This window comes from Triticum urartu, chromosome 2, assembly GCF_003073215.2.
Source record: "Triticum urartu cultivar G1812 chromosome 2, Tu2.1, whole genome shotgun sequence".
Taxonomy (NCBI): Eukaryota; Viridiplantae; Streptophyta; class Magnoliopsida; order Poales; family Poaceae; genus Triticum; species Triticum urartu.
The window spans coordinates 148,410,845-148,426,565 of record NC_053023.1 but is presented as its reverse complement, the minus strand read 5'-3'; positions in this window follow the sequence as shown (position 1 = coordinate 148,426,565).

The window sequence follows — 15,721 nt, the reverse complement described above, 5'->3', positions numbered from 1 at the left end:
TATCAAAGTACCGAACGTGAATCATATGAACGTGATGAAAACTAGCTTGACGATAATTCTGATGTGTCCTCGGGAGAGCTTTTGTCTATATAAGAAATTGTCCAGGCTTGTCCTTTGCTACAAAAAGCATTGGGCCATCTTGCTGCACTTTATTTAAACTTGTTACTTGTTACTCGTTACCAATTACCTTATCACAAAACTATCTGTTACCGATAATTTCAGTGCTTGCAGAGAATACCTTGTTGAAAACCGCTTATCATTTCCTTCTGCTCCTCGTTGGGTTTGACACTCTTACTTATCGAAAGGACTGCGATAGATCCCCTATACTTGTGGGTCATCAAGACTCTTTTCTGACGCCGTTGTCGGGTAGTGAAGCGCCTTTGGTAGGTGGAATTTGGTAAGGAAAATTTTATATAGTGTGCTGAAATTGACTGTCACTTGTTACTATGGAAAGTAATCCTTTGAGGGGTTTGTTTGGGGTATCTTCACCCCGACCGGTAGAGCAAATAGTTGCTCCTCAACCTACTGGACCTACTGAAAATGAAAATGTTTACTTCGAAATTCCTTCGGGTATGATAGAGAAACTGCTAGCTAATCCTTTTGCAGGACATGGAACATTGCATCCCGACTTATACTTAATGTATGTGGATGAAGTTTGTGGATTATTTAAGCTTGCAGGTATGCCCAATGATGTTATCAAGAAGAAGGTCTTCCCTTTATCTTTGAAGGGAGATGCTTTGATATGGTATAGGCTATGTGATGATATGGGATCATGGGACTATAAGCGATTGAAATTGGAATTTCACCAGAAGTTTTATCCTATGCATCTTGTTCATCGTGATCGTATATATATATATATATATATATATATATATATATATATATAATTTTTGGCCTCACGAAGGAGAAAGCATCGCTCAAACTTGGGGGAGGCTTAATTCAATGTTATATTCATGCCCCAATCATGAGCTCTCAAGAGAAATAATTATTCAAAAAATTTATGCTCGGCTTTCTGACAACAATCGCTCCATGCTCGATACTTCTTATACTGGTTCCTTTATGATGAAGACTATTGATTTCAAATGGAATTTATTGGAGAGAATTAAACGCAACTATGAAGATTGGGATCTCGACGAAGGTAAGGAGTCAAGTATAACACCTAAGTTTGATTGTGTTAAATCTTTTATGGATACCGATGTTCCGTAAATTTAGCACTAAATATGGACTTGTCTCTGAGATAGTAGCTTCTTTCTGTGAATCCTTTGCTACTCATGTTGATCTCCCTAAGGAGAGGTGGTTTAAATATAATCCTCCCATTGAAACAAAAGTAGTTTCACCTATTAAAGTTGAAGAAAAAACTATCACTTATGATGATCCTGTTGTTCCCAGTGCTTATGTTGAAAAACCACCTTTCCCTGTTAGAATAAAGGATCATGCTAAAGCGTCAACTGTGGTTCGTAAAAGTAATATTAGAACTTATACACCTCCTGAGCAAGTTAAAGTTGAACCTAATATTGCTATTGTCAAAGATCTCTTTGCTGATAATATCGATGTGCATGTTATTTATTTCGGTGATGAGACTGCTAGAATTGCTAAACCTGGTGCTAAAGATAAACATAGACCTGTGGTAGGCATGCCTGTTATTTCTGTTAAAATAGGAGATCATTGTTATCATGGCTTGTGTGATATGGTGTCAGGACCCCGATTCCAAGTCACATCGATCTAGCCGGTAACACCTCATATCACTTTGCGGCCTCACGCACGGTATCCCACGGGTGTCGCCTTACCATGGCCCAGGACCGTTTGCGCCTTTTGGCTCACGTATATGATAGTGTCGCTAGCATCCATATGACAGAGAACCCGGGCCGACATGGCTAGTCATGAATCCAAAGCGGCACAGACCTATGGAGACAGGCATACATGAATCACATCGAGCATGTCGGTCATCAGCGATTGATTCCGGGCTGTAGCACTGGGCTAACAGGACTCCGGGGAACCCGGGCTGTAGCAGGCTAGGCAGGACTCCGGAAGTCACAGCGTGACATTTCCCCGAAGGGACAGACATAGGAACAAAGTGAAACACATGCCGGCCAGTCAAGTGTCCTGAATAACAGTGCTAGGCTAGCAGGACTTCGGTGAACCGGGCTGTAGCGGACTACTATGGCTCGAGGAACACTAGACTACATTTCCCCATAAGAAAGGCTTCCAAGGATAAACAACTAGATTGTCAGATCCCACTCATACCAAGCATTTCAATCATACACACAATATGCCCGATATGAATACATACAACATGGCATCACAAAAAAACTCTACAACTCAAGTACTTTATTTAAAGGCTCCAGGGAGCCATACATAACATGTTCATACAGATAGGGGTCACATGACCTGACACTCAAGTCATACAAACATACAAGCACATGCGGAAGCAACTAGTCTGAGTACAGACTCTAGAAAGAAAGAAGGCTTCTCGAAGCCTGTCTATCTACATAGGGCCCTCCATGGCCAGGATCACCACCTGGGTGGCTAGTCACTCGTCGACGTCAAGGTCTACGTAGAACCCATCGGAGGGGGCGGTGTTGTTGTCTGAAAACAGTAATTAAGCAAACATGAGTACAAAGGTACTCAGCAAGTCTTACATCAGAACCTACTATACATGCTTATTCTCAAGAAGGTGGTGGGGTTAATGCAGCAAGCCAGCTTTGACTCTTGGCTAAGCTATCCTACGGAACTTCACCAGTAAAATAGTTTTCGCACACGAGTCCACTACTCACCAACACAATACTCCACCGGGGATCCTCCCTCATCATCCTACGAGAGGGCCATCCTCGGTACTCACACTTATCTTGAGTCTTTTATTAGTACCCATTAACTTGTCTATGAACTGTATAGGCAACCAAGTAGTCCTTTACCGCGGACGCGGCTATTCGAATAGTTTTATACCCTGCAGGGGTGTACTTCTTCATACATGCTTTCACCACTTACCGCCGTTTACACGACATGTACTCGGCAACCTTCAAGCGGAAGCCCAGCGAGGGTGTCGGCCACGGCCTACCTAAACACTTAAGTCTCTAGTCCAGGTTTATCGCTTATCCAGGTTCCATCCGCAGGGAGTCCGGCCGAAGTTTCCACATACGGCCCCGAATGATGTGAACAGGGATCCCGAGACACCAAACGGGTGACTCGGTACACCGTGCCACGGTGTATCTACCGCAACATAGCCCACCCCTAGGGTCAGCGCTACGCACGGCCGCCAACACATAACCTACAAACACCAGAAACTATTTGCAACTCCTGGACAGAGTACTAGGGTGGTTAAGAAGCCGAGAGGGTCAATTAAGGATCCCAATGCATGGTAGTAGCTGAATCTTAAATCACACATACAGATCTCAGTTCTTAGGGACGGCCTCAATGAAACAACCCACCATGTACTCCTACATGGCCTCTCATCGATACCTTTACCAAAACATGTTCAACACATCCCTCACATTACCGGCATAAGCATTTCACTCTGGCCCATCACCCAGATGAACCAGACCTGACACAACTCTAAGCATAGCAGGCATAGCATGGTAGGAATCACATACATGGATCAATCAACTCCTACACATGCTAGTGGGTTTCATCTAGTTACTTTGGCAATGACAGGTCATGCAGAGGATAAGGGTTCAACTACCGTAGCACACAGCAGTTTGAATCACGTTGTCTTAATGCAGTAAACAAGAGCCGAAGCGAGAACATGGGTTTGTATCGGAATGATCAATGGTTGCTTGCCTGATGGAGTGGTAGTGGGATACTGCCCTTCAGTTGGATACTCGTGAATATCCTCGGAGGCAGAACCTACCACGAAGAACACATGGAACACAATCAACACGTGACGATATGCAACAATATGATGCATGCTATGACATGGCAATATGAATGTGTCTTGGCCTAATGCAAGCTATAACAGAAAGGAATGAACTCATTTGAATCAAAGATTCAAATATTAGCTCATTAAACATAGCCTTAATAGTGCATTTCCTTATTCTGCTTAAACAGCAAGGTAAACTTGTTTTGTCATGCATGAAACCATTACAGAATGGATAGATTGAATTTTTCTGATCATTTTTCATATATAAATCTTTGCATTTGGAGCTATGGTTGATTTTCTATGATTTTTAGAAGTTTTAACTATTTTCTGGAAATTCCTGAATAAAAATAAATCCAGAAAATGCATTACTGCGTCAGCATTGCGTCATGCTGACCTCAGCAGGTCAAAGGCGCCAGCCCAGGTCAAACCTGACTGGTGGGCCCCTTCTGTCAGCCTCTCAGCTAATTAACAGGATTAGATTAACACTAATTAGCTGTCAGTGGGGCCTGGGCCCACATGTCAGTGACTGATTTAATTAAAATTAATTAAAACTAATCCTAAATTAGTTAGTAGACCGGCCCCACCTGTCATAGACTCAGAGGGGGTCTACCTGGGCCCACCCAGGAGTCAAAGTGGGTCAAACTCGCCGGCGAGGCCCGAGACGGTGGCGCAGCTCGGGAAACGCCCACAGGGCATGGGCGAGGCCGTTCTTGGGCTCGTTGGAGAGCTCTTGCAGTCGTGCATCTAGTGGTGGTGGAGGCCGGGCCTACGGTGGCCGGAGACGACGACGGCGAGCTCCAAGGCGGCGGCCGAAGTTCGGCCATGTGCGGGGAGTGGGCTGCGGCTTGCAAACACGGAAACTGAAGCGCTAGCGAGGCACTACGCGATGCGGCAAGCACGTTGCATAGCACGGGAGGACCAAATGGTCGCCGGAGCGATGCCGGCGACGAGCTCGAGCGGAGACGAGCTTCGGCCATGGTGGAACTATGGCCTAGAGGGTGCAAACGCGTGGGAAAGAAGAGGGGAAAGGCGGCGGAGCTCACAGGGAGGTCGATGAGCAGCTCAGTGGGCTCGGGGGTGACCAAAGCAAGGCGAATCAATGAACGGCATCCGGCGGGTACCGAGGTTGAAGACGATCCGATGGCGGCGATGCAGGGCCTCCGGCGATGCGTGGCTCGCTGGGGAGGGTGAGGGCGTCGCAGCGGAGCTTCTGGACAGGTCAGAGAGGTGAGGGGGTGACGGAGAGCGTGACTACGGCGGTGAGACGGCGACAAGCTCGTCGGCCATGGTGCGGGAGAGGGTGAGGGAGACGAGGGGAGAGTGAGCGAGGATGAGAGGGGGATGTGGGGGTCGCGTGGCACCCCTAGGCGTCTCCAGGCGTCGGCAGAAGCAGGAGGTGGCCGGCGTGTGGCCGCGGGCGCCGGTCACGCGCTCCACGTCCTTCTGGCGCGAGGAGGACGACGACTGGCAGAGCTAGTAGGCTGGGCCGAGCCAGGTGGCTGGGCCAGCACAGGTAAGGCCCGGGTGGGCTTCCCTCTCTCTTTCTCTCTTTTTATTTGTTTCTATTTTTCTAATTAATTGCAACTGTTGGGCTTTAAATAAAATACTAAAACATTTCCAAAAATCCTGAAAATAATTGTGGGCTCTGTTTAGATTATTTCCAACAGCAAACATTTATTTCCAGGATTATTTGAGCATTTAAATTATTTTATAGCATTTAAATACCCAAATTCAAATACTTATGATTTAATTCAATGACCTTCTGTTGACCTAGAAAATTGTGCACCAATTTTGCCAGAGGTTTTAACCCAAGACAAGGAGGGTGAACTTTTTAGAAGGGCATTTCAGGTTCATTGAAAATAATTTTAGTAAACCCTAGTTGTTTCCAGGGGGTGTTGGGGGTTTCTGCTTTCCCCATTTCAAATTTAAGAGAAATTTAAACATGATGCACACTCTAATGCTTGAACTAGCTAGGGTGTGACAACTCACCCCCACTCAAAAGAATCTCGTCCCGAGATTTAGGATCCTCCGGGAAGAAGGTGGGGTACTCAAGTCGAAGACGATCCTCCCTTTCCCAAGTGGCTTCTTTCTCGGAATGGTGTGACCATTGAACCTTGAGAAACTTGATATTCGGACGTCGAGTGGTACGCTCGGCCTGATCAAGGATACGAATGGGATATTCCCGATAGGAGAGGTTATCTTGTAGATCAAGTGTTTCGTGGTCCACTCCTCGGATAGGATCCGCGAAGAAACGCCTGAGTTGTGAAACGTGGAAGACATTGTGAACTCTGGAAAGATGCGGAGGTAGTTCCAAATGGTAGGCAACTTCTCCTCGTTTGGCAAGAATGCGAAAGGGTCCAATGTAACAAGGGGCCAATTTGCCTTTGATACCGAAACGATGGGTTCCCTTTAACGGGGTAACCCGAAGGTAAGCCTTCTCGTCGACTTCATAAGTCATAGGCTTATGTTTACGATCATATTGACTCTTTTGACGAGATTGGGCTGTTTTCAATTTCTCAAGAATAACGCGAACCTGCTCTTCTGCTTCCTGAATCATATCTGGGCCAAAGAGTTGTCTTTCCCCGATTTCTGACCAGTTAAGAGGAGTTCGACATTTTCGTCCATAGAGAACTTCGAAAGGAGCCTTGCCCGAGCTGGCTTGATAACTATTGTTATAAGCAAACTCCGCGAATGGAAGGCATTTCTCCCAACTCATTCCGAACGAGATGACAGAAGCTCGGAGCATATCTTCCAGAATTTGATTGACTCGCTCTACTTGACCACTTGATTGAGGATGGAAGGTAGTACTAAAGGAGAGACGAGTTCCCATAGCATTTTGGAAACTTTCCAAAAATCGAGAGGTGAAGAGACTCCCACGGTCTGAGTTAATTTCCAATGGAACACCATGAAGAGACACTATTCGGGAGATGTATAAATCGGCTAGCTGGCTAGCGGTGATACTCTCACAAACAGGTAGAAAGTGGGCTACTTTGGAAAGACGGTCGATCACGACGAAGATGGCATTATTCCCTCTCTTGGTCCTGGGAAACCCAGTGATGAAATCCATACTGATTTTATCCCATTTCCATTCGGGAATAGCCAAAGGTTGAAGAGTGCCAGCAGGCCGTTGATGCTCTGCTTTAACACGACGACAAACATCGCAATTAGCAATGTATTGAGCGATTTCTCTCTTCATCCTAGTCCACCAAAACCTCTGGCGTAGGTCTTGATACATTTTAGTACTACCAGGATGAATGGTGAGAGGGGATTCATGAGCTTCCTTAAGGATCAACTGGCGCAGATGTTGTTTCTTGGGAACCACCAAACGGTTCTCGAAGAAGACAGCACCTCGCTCATCCATGGAGAAACATTTAGCAACTCCGCTAGCGATGTTTTCCTTAATCCGGGATATGCTCTTATCATACCGCTGGGCGGTTATGATTTGATCCATAAGGGTAGGTTTCGCCACCAGGGTGGATAGGAATCCTCGAGGAACAATGTGAAGGTTAAGCTTACGGAATTCCTCATGGAGAGGTGGTTGACTCTGTTGTAACATCAGGTTGTTACAATAGGATTTACGGCTTAGTGCATCAGCCATGACATTGGCTTTGCCCGGGGTGTAAGTTATTCCTAAGTCGTAATCCGAGATCAACTCAACCCAACGTCTTTGCCTGAGATTCAAGTCTGGTTGGGTGAAGATATATTTCAAACTTTGGTGATCGGTGAAGATCTCGCAACGATTACCGAGGAGGTAATGTCGCCAGGTTTTAAGTGCATGGACTATAGTTGCAAGCTCTAGATCATGTGTGGGATAATTTTCCTCATGTGGGTGTAATTGCCGTGAAGCATAGGCAATTACCTGACGATCCTGCATGAGTATGCAACCTAGTCCTTGTCGCGAGGCATCGCAATAGATAATAAAGTCCTTGGAGAAATCTGGTGGTACCAGTACGGGAGCAAATGTCAGGCGTCTTTTCAGTTCCTGAAAGCTGAACTCGCACTGTGGAGTCCACTCGAACTTTTTATCTTTCTTGAGGAGTTCAGTTAGAGGTTTAGCAACCTTGGAGAAATTCTCGATGAAGCGGCGGCAATAGCTCGCTAAGCCAAGGAAACTCCGAACTTGCTTGACCGTCTCAGGTGGAGTCCAATCAAGGACGGCTTGAACTCGCTCGGGATTGACAGCAATACCCTTGCCAGAGATTACATGGCCTAGATAGGTCACTTCTGGCAACCAAAATTCACACTTGGAGAATTTGGCATAAAGGCGATGCTCTCGAAGTTTCATCAATACCAGCCTTAGATGTTCGGCATGTTCCTCTTCATTCTTGGAGTAGATGAGTATGTCATCGAGGTATACCACGACGAATTTATCCAAGTACTCCATGAAAACCGAGTTCATTAACTGAGAGAAGGTAGCTGGGGCATTGGTTAAACCGAAGGACATGACGGTGTACTCGTATTGGCCATAACGAGTAACAAAGGCCGTTTTGGGAATGTCCCCGTTTCTGATTTTGATTTGATGGTAGCCCAACCTCAAATCCATCTTGGAAAAGATTGAGGATCCAGCGAGCTGATCATACAGATTGTTAATCCTAGGAAGCGGGTATTTGTTCTTGATGGTGACCAGGTTGACAGGGCGTTAGTCCACAACCATTCGATCCGTTCCATCCTTCTTCTTGACGAAGAGGACGGGGCAAGCCCAAGGAGAGGAACTAGGACGGATGAAACCCTTTTTCAAGGACTCATTAAGTTGGTTCTTAAGCTCGGCTAGTTCTAAGGGTGCCATCTTGTAGGGTCTTCTAGAAATTGGCACGGTTCCTGGAACAAGGTCTATCACAAACTCGACATCCCTGTCAGGTGGAACACCTGGCAGTTATTCTGGAAAGACATCCGGAAAGTCTCGGACTATTGGAACATCCTCAAGGTCTGGAAGGGGGTTGGCATTTAGGGAGTAAAGCTGGCGCTTGGCCACTCGAGTTAAGACATTGACTGTCTTGCCCGATGGGTGAGTAAGCTGAACGGTTCTAGTGGCACAATCAATCTTAGCGTAATGAGCTGACATCCAGTCCATACCCAAGATGATGTTTATGTCCGTGGACTTGAGAGCTATCAAGGATGCAAGGAAGACAAGTCTATCGACAAGAATTTCGTTCCCATGACTTACTCTAGAAGTTTGCCATTTGGAACCCGGAGTTTGAATTACCATGGAAGTGGGCATGTCACAGAATGTCGTGTTATGCAATCGAGCATAGCTCTCGGATATGAATGAATGAGATGCTCCAGTATCGAAAAGAACAGATGCCGGATGGCAGTTAACAAGGAGCGTACCAAGGACGACGTTGGGATCCTCATGAGCCTCCTCGGCTGAAACATAGTTGACATGGCCACGTGCAGTGGTGGCCGGCTTGGCGTAGAATGTTTTTCCCGCGGGCTTACCACGGCCAACGGACTTTCCAGTTTGATTGGGGTTGTTGTTCCGGGGACACTCTCGGCTATAATGACCCGGCTCTCCACACTTAAAGCATGTCACCACATTGGGGCGTGGAGTAGCATTAGCAGCGGGGCCACCATAGGGCTTGGGCGGTGCAAATTGCTGGTTGGGACGAGGCGCCTCAAAGGATGGCCTCGGGATGAACCTGGGTGGCAGTGCCGTGCTTGGGATCCACACCCAGCGCTTCTGAGCTCCAGAGCCAGATGAAGAGCCAAAGTCACGGGAGTGCTTGCGTGAAGTGTCATAATCAGTCTGGCCTGTCTCAGCACTGATGGCTTTATTGACCAACTTCTAAAAGGAGGTGCACTCGTGCAGACGAAGATCGCGGCGAAGCTCAGGGCTAAGTCCCTTGCGGAACCTTGCTTGCTTCTTAGCGTCAGTAGATACCTCTTCGGGAGCATAGCGTGCCAGATTTCCAAATTCACAACTATAAGCATCCACAGTCAGTCTTCCTTGGGTGAAGTTGCAGAACTCCTCCCTCTTGCGATCCATGAGACCTTCCGGAATGTGATGCTCGCGGAAAGCCTCACTGAACTCAGCCCAAGTAGTAACTTGGCCGACCGGGCGCATAGCTTCGAAGTTTTCCCACCAAAGGCTAGAAGGGCCTTCGAGGTGATAGGCAGCATAGGTAACCTTGTCGGCTTCGGCTACGTTGGCAGAACGTAGCTTGTGAGTGATGCTACGAAGCCAGTCATCCACGTCGAGGGGTTTGACGGAATGGTTAAACTTTGGTGGGTACAGCTTGATAAAGTCATTGATTGACACCAAGTCATTTCGTGGGTGGCGTGCAGTGTTCTGCTCAATCCACTCTAGCAAGCGGTTAGTCTCACGCTTGTTTCTTTCCGCCTCCAGCATTACTTCGGCCAGAGAAGGCGGGTGAGGCAGATTTTCACCTCTAGCTGCACTGGCTTCCCCCTGCTCCGAGGCAGCAGGGTTGCTGCGGGTGTTGACCATCCTAGGAGAAAACAAGACAATGGTTTAGATAAGGATGGCTCAAACTTAGCAAGGAGTGCAGAATGTAATGGATAATGCGGAATGCAGAGATGTTCATCCGTATGTCATGGTAATATAAAACTGCCATATATATACCAACGGTCATACACATCATACATAGTTTAGTACAAGCCCAGGCTACAGTACAACTATGATGAAAGACGTTACATCTCATCGGAGGCATTCCAAGCTCCTATACAGTATTTGTCTACACCTCCGGATTTGATTACACACAAAGTCATATTCCACAAGTCTCGCGGGACAGTGGAGATACAACTACTACAATACTAGTGGTACTACTACTAACTCAGACAGCTCCGTAGTAGTCCTCATAGAAGTCACCTCCATAGCCTGGAAGTTCAATGTGACCATCCGGGAACAGACGGTCCTGAGGAGCCTGTGGACCATAGGGGCTAGGATGAGGTCTTGGACCAACAAACGGTGGCCTGCGGGGACCACGGGGTGGGGTGATGCCTCCCACATCACGCCAATCCACCATGTCTGGCAGAGCTGATCTCACAGGATACAGATCCCTTGTATCCATACATCCAGCTTGCACCGCAGGTGCAAACCGAGTCAATGTGGCCCAATGATCAGCACGGGTATTGAAAAGCTCCAGCCTCAAGGTCCGATTCTCTCGGTCCTTATCTTCGAGCATCTCGGTAGTGGTACGAGTTAATGAGTCCTCCTGAGTGGAGTCAGCATAGATAGCCTGAAGATACCCTTGCGCTCCCGGAAGTGAAGCTGGCATGTAACGGAAGTCGGTGTTCCGAAGCAGGCCAGTCCGGACTCGCAAGATGGTCACCATGGAATAGGTAGCATCCTGCACAGCCATCTCAACAGTAACCCCGAGTCCATAGGAACAGTGAAGGGGCTCGGTAGATCCAGGATAAGAAGGAAATATCCTGACGGTGCAGAGATATTGGCTTTGATTAAAGTCGCGGAACTGCTCTTCGACGGTGTATTCGGGATACCAACGGTAGCCCGTCTCGATCATTACCCGGACTAACATAGCAGTATGACCGGGCACGTCGAGGCACCGGGTCAGGCGAACCACTTGGTTTTGAACACGGTTGGCCATCTAAAAGCACAACCACAATGCAAAGACATCAGAATTTCTAGGGAAAATTGGACAGCATAACAGCTGTAAATGCTCAGAAAAAGATTTAAGACATCCACAACAGTTCGCAATACCACTCAACAACATCATATCAAGATTCTGATCCAATTAGCAACATACTAAAATAGTAGAAACTGAACTGGGGCTTGTAGCATCAATCCTATAAGCTACTACGGATTAGTAACACGTGAACCTGATAGAAGGAGAGAGCCTAGTCCTTAACCCACGTTGAATGAGAAGAGAATGACTCAGATCAGAGGCATAGGGTAAAGGAGTAAAAGAGCCTTACGTTCCCTCCCACAATCAATTCCCCTACATATAACTAAAGCATTTCTAGACTCGACATCGACCAGTTTGGCTCAACGAACCTACAGGCAGTCCAGCTCTGATGCCAACGCTGTCAGAGCCCCGATTCCAAGTCACATCGATCTAGCCGGTAACACCTCATATCACTTTGCGGCCTCACGCACGGTATCCCACGGGTGTCGCCTTACCATGGCCTGGGACCGTTTGCGCCTTTTGGCTCACGTATATGATAGTGTCGCTAGCATCCATATGACAGAGAACCCGGGCCGACATAGCTAGTCATGAACCCAAAGCGGCACAGACATATGGAGACAGGCATACATGAATCACATCGAGCATGTCAGTCATCAGCGATTGATTCCGGACTGTAGCACTGGGCTAACAGGACTCTGGGGAACCCGGGCTGTAGCAGGCTAGGCAGGACTCCGGAAGTCACAGCGTGACATTTACCCGAAGGGATAGACATAGGAACGAAGTGAAACACATGCCGCCAGTCAAGTGTCCTGAACAGTAGTGCTAGGCTAGCAGGACTCCGGTGAACCGGGCTGTAGCGGACTACTATGGCTCGAGGAACACTAGACTACATTTCCCCATAAGAAAGGCTGCCAAGGATAAACAACTAGATTGTCGGATCCCACTCATACCAAGCATTTCAATCATACACACAATATGCCCGATATGAGTACATACAACATGGCATCACAACAAAACTCTACAACTCAAGTACTTTATTTAAAGGCTCCAGGGAGCCATACATAACATGTTCATACAGATAGGGGTCACATGACCCGACACTCAAGTCATACAAACATACAAGCACATGCGGAAGCAACTAGTCTGAGTACAGACTCTAGAAAGAAAGAAGGCTTCTCGAAGCCTGTCTATCTACATAGGGCCCTCCATGGCCAGGATCACCACCTGGGTGGCTAGTCACTCGTCGACGTCAAGGTCTACGTAGAACCCATCGGAGGGGGCGGTGTTGTTGTCTGAAAACAGTAATTAAGCAAACATGAGTACAAAGGTACTCAGCAAGTCTTACATCAGAACCTACTATACATGCTTATTCTCAAGAAGGTGGTGGGGTTAATGCAGCAAGCCAGCTTTGACTCTTGGCTAAGCTATCCTACGGAACTTCACCAGTAAAATAGTTTTCGCACACGAGTCCACTACTCACCAACACAATACTCCACCGGGGATCCTCCCTCGTCATCCTACGAGAGGGCCATCCTCGGTACTCACACTTATCTTGAGTCTTTTATTAGTACCCATTAACTTGTCTATGAACTGTATAGGCAACCAAGTAGTCCTTTACCGCGGACGCGGCTATTCGAATAGTTTTATACCCTGCAGGGGTGTACTTCTTCATACATGCTTTCACCACTTACCGCCGTTTACACGACATGTACTCGGCAACCTTCAAGCGGAAGCCCAGCGAGGGTGTCGGCCACGGCCTACCTAAACACTTAAGTCTCTAGTCCAGGTTTATCGCTTATCCAGGTTCCATCCGCAGGGAGTCCGGCCGAAGTTTCCACATACGGCCCCGAATGATGTGAACAGGGATCCCGAGACACCAAACGGGTGACTCGGTACACCGTGCCACGGTGTATCTACCGCAACATAGCCCACCCCTAGGGTCAGCGCTACGCACGGCCGCCAACACATAACCTACAAACACCAGAAACTATTTGCAACTCCTGGACAGAGTACTAGGGTGGTTAAGAAGCCGAGAGGGTCAATTAAGGATCCCAATGCATGGTAGTAGCTGAATCTTAAATCACACATACAGATCTCAGTTCTTAGGGACGGCCTCAATGAAACAACCCACCATGTACTCCTACATGGCCTCTCATCGATACCTTTACCAAAACATGTTCAACACATCCCTCACATTACCGGCATAAGCATTTCACTCTGGCCCATCACCCAGATGAACCAGACCTGACACAACTCTAAGCATAGCAGGCATAGCATGGTAGGAATCACATACATGGATCAATCAACTCCTACACATGCTAGTGGGTTTCATCTAGTTACTTTGGCAATGACAGGTCATGCAGAGGATAAGGGTTCAACTACCGTAGCACACAGCAGTTTGAATCACGTTGTCTTAATGCAGTAAACAAGAGCCGAAGCGAGAACATGGGTTTGTATCGGAATGATCAATGGTTGCTTGCCTGATGGAGTGGTAGTGGGATACTGCCCTTCAGTTGGATACTCGTGAATATCCTCGGAGGCAGAACCTACCACGAAGAACACATGGAACACAATCAACACGTGATGATATGCAACAATATGATGCATGCTATGACATGGCAATATGAATGTGTCTTGGCCTAATGCAAGCTATAACAGAAAGGAATGAACTCATTTGAATCAAAGATTCAAATATTAGCTCATTAAACATAGCCTTAATAGTGCATTTCCTTATTCTGCTTAAACAGCAAGGTAAACTTGTTTTGTCATGCATGAAACCATTACAGATGGATAGATTGAATTTTTCTGATCATTTTTCATATATAAATCTTTGCATTTGGAGCTATGGTTGATTTTCTATGATTTTTAGAAGTTTTAACTATTTTCTGGAAATTCCTGAATAAAAATAAATCCAGAAAATGCATTACTGCGTCAGCATTGCGTCATGCTGACCTCAGCAGGTCAAAGGCGCCAGCCCAGGTCAAACCTGACTGGTGGGCCCCTTCTGTCAGCCTCTCAGCTAATTAACAGGATTAGATTAACACTAATTAGCTGTCAGTGGGGCCTGGGCCCACATGTCAGTGACTGATTTAATTAAAATTAATTAAAACTAATCCTAAATTAGTTAGTAGACCGGCCCCACCTGTCATAGACTCAGAGGGGGTCTACTTGGGCCCACCCAGGAGTCAAAGTGGGTCAAACTCGCCGGCGAGGCCCGAGACGGTGGCGCAGCTCGGAAAACACCCACAGGGCACGGGCGAGGCCGTTCTTGGGCTCGTTGGAGAGCTCTTGCAGTCGTGCATCTAGTGGTGGTGGAGGCCGGGCCTACGGTGGCCGGAGACGACGACAGCGAGCTCCAAGGCGGCGGCCGGAGTTCGGCCATGTGCGGGGAGTGGGCTGCGGCTTGCAAACACGAAAACTGAAGCGCTAGCGAGGCACTACGCGATGCGGCAAGCACGTTGCATAGCACGGGAGGACCAAATGGTCGCCGGAGCGATGCCGGCGACGAGCTCGAGCGGAGACGAGCTTCGGCCATGGTGGAACTATGGCCTAGAGGGTGCAAACGCGTGGGAAAGAAGAGGGGAAAGGCGGCGGAGCTCACAGGGAGGTCGATGAGCAGCTCAGTGGGCTCGGGGGCGACCGAAGCAAGGCGAATCAATGAACGGCGTCCGGCGGGTACCGAGGTTGAAGACGATCCGATGGCGGCGATGCAGGGCCTCCGGTGATGCGTGGCTCGGTGGGGAGGGCGAGGGCGTCGCGGCGAAGCTTCTGGACAGGTCAGAGAGGCAAGGGGGTGACAGAGGGCGCGACTACGGCGGTGAGACGGTGACAAGCTCGTCGGCCATGGTGCGGGAGAGGGTGAGGGAGACGAGGGGAGAGTGAGCGAGGATGAGAGGGGGACGTGGGGGTCGTGTGGCACCCCTAGGCGTCCCCAGACGTCGGCGGAAGCAGGAGGTGGCCAGCGTGTGGCCGCGGGCGCCGGCCACGCGCTCCGCATCCTTCTGGCGCGAGGAGGACGACGACTGGCAGAGCCGGTAGGCTGGGCCGAGCCAGGTGGTTGGGCCAGCACAGGTAAGGCCCGGGTGGGCTTCCCTCTGTCTCTCTCTCTCTCTCTTTATTTGTTTCTGTTTTTCTAATTAACTGCAACTGTTGGGCTTTAAATAAAATACTAAAATGTTTCCAAAAATCCTGAAAATAATTGTGGGCTCTGTTTAGATTATTTCCAACAGCAAACATTTATTTCCAGGATTATTTGAGCATTTAA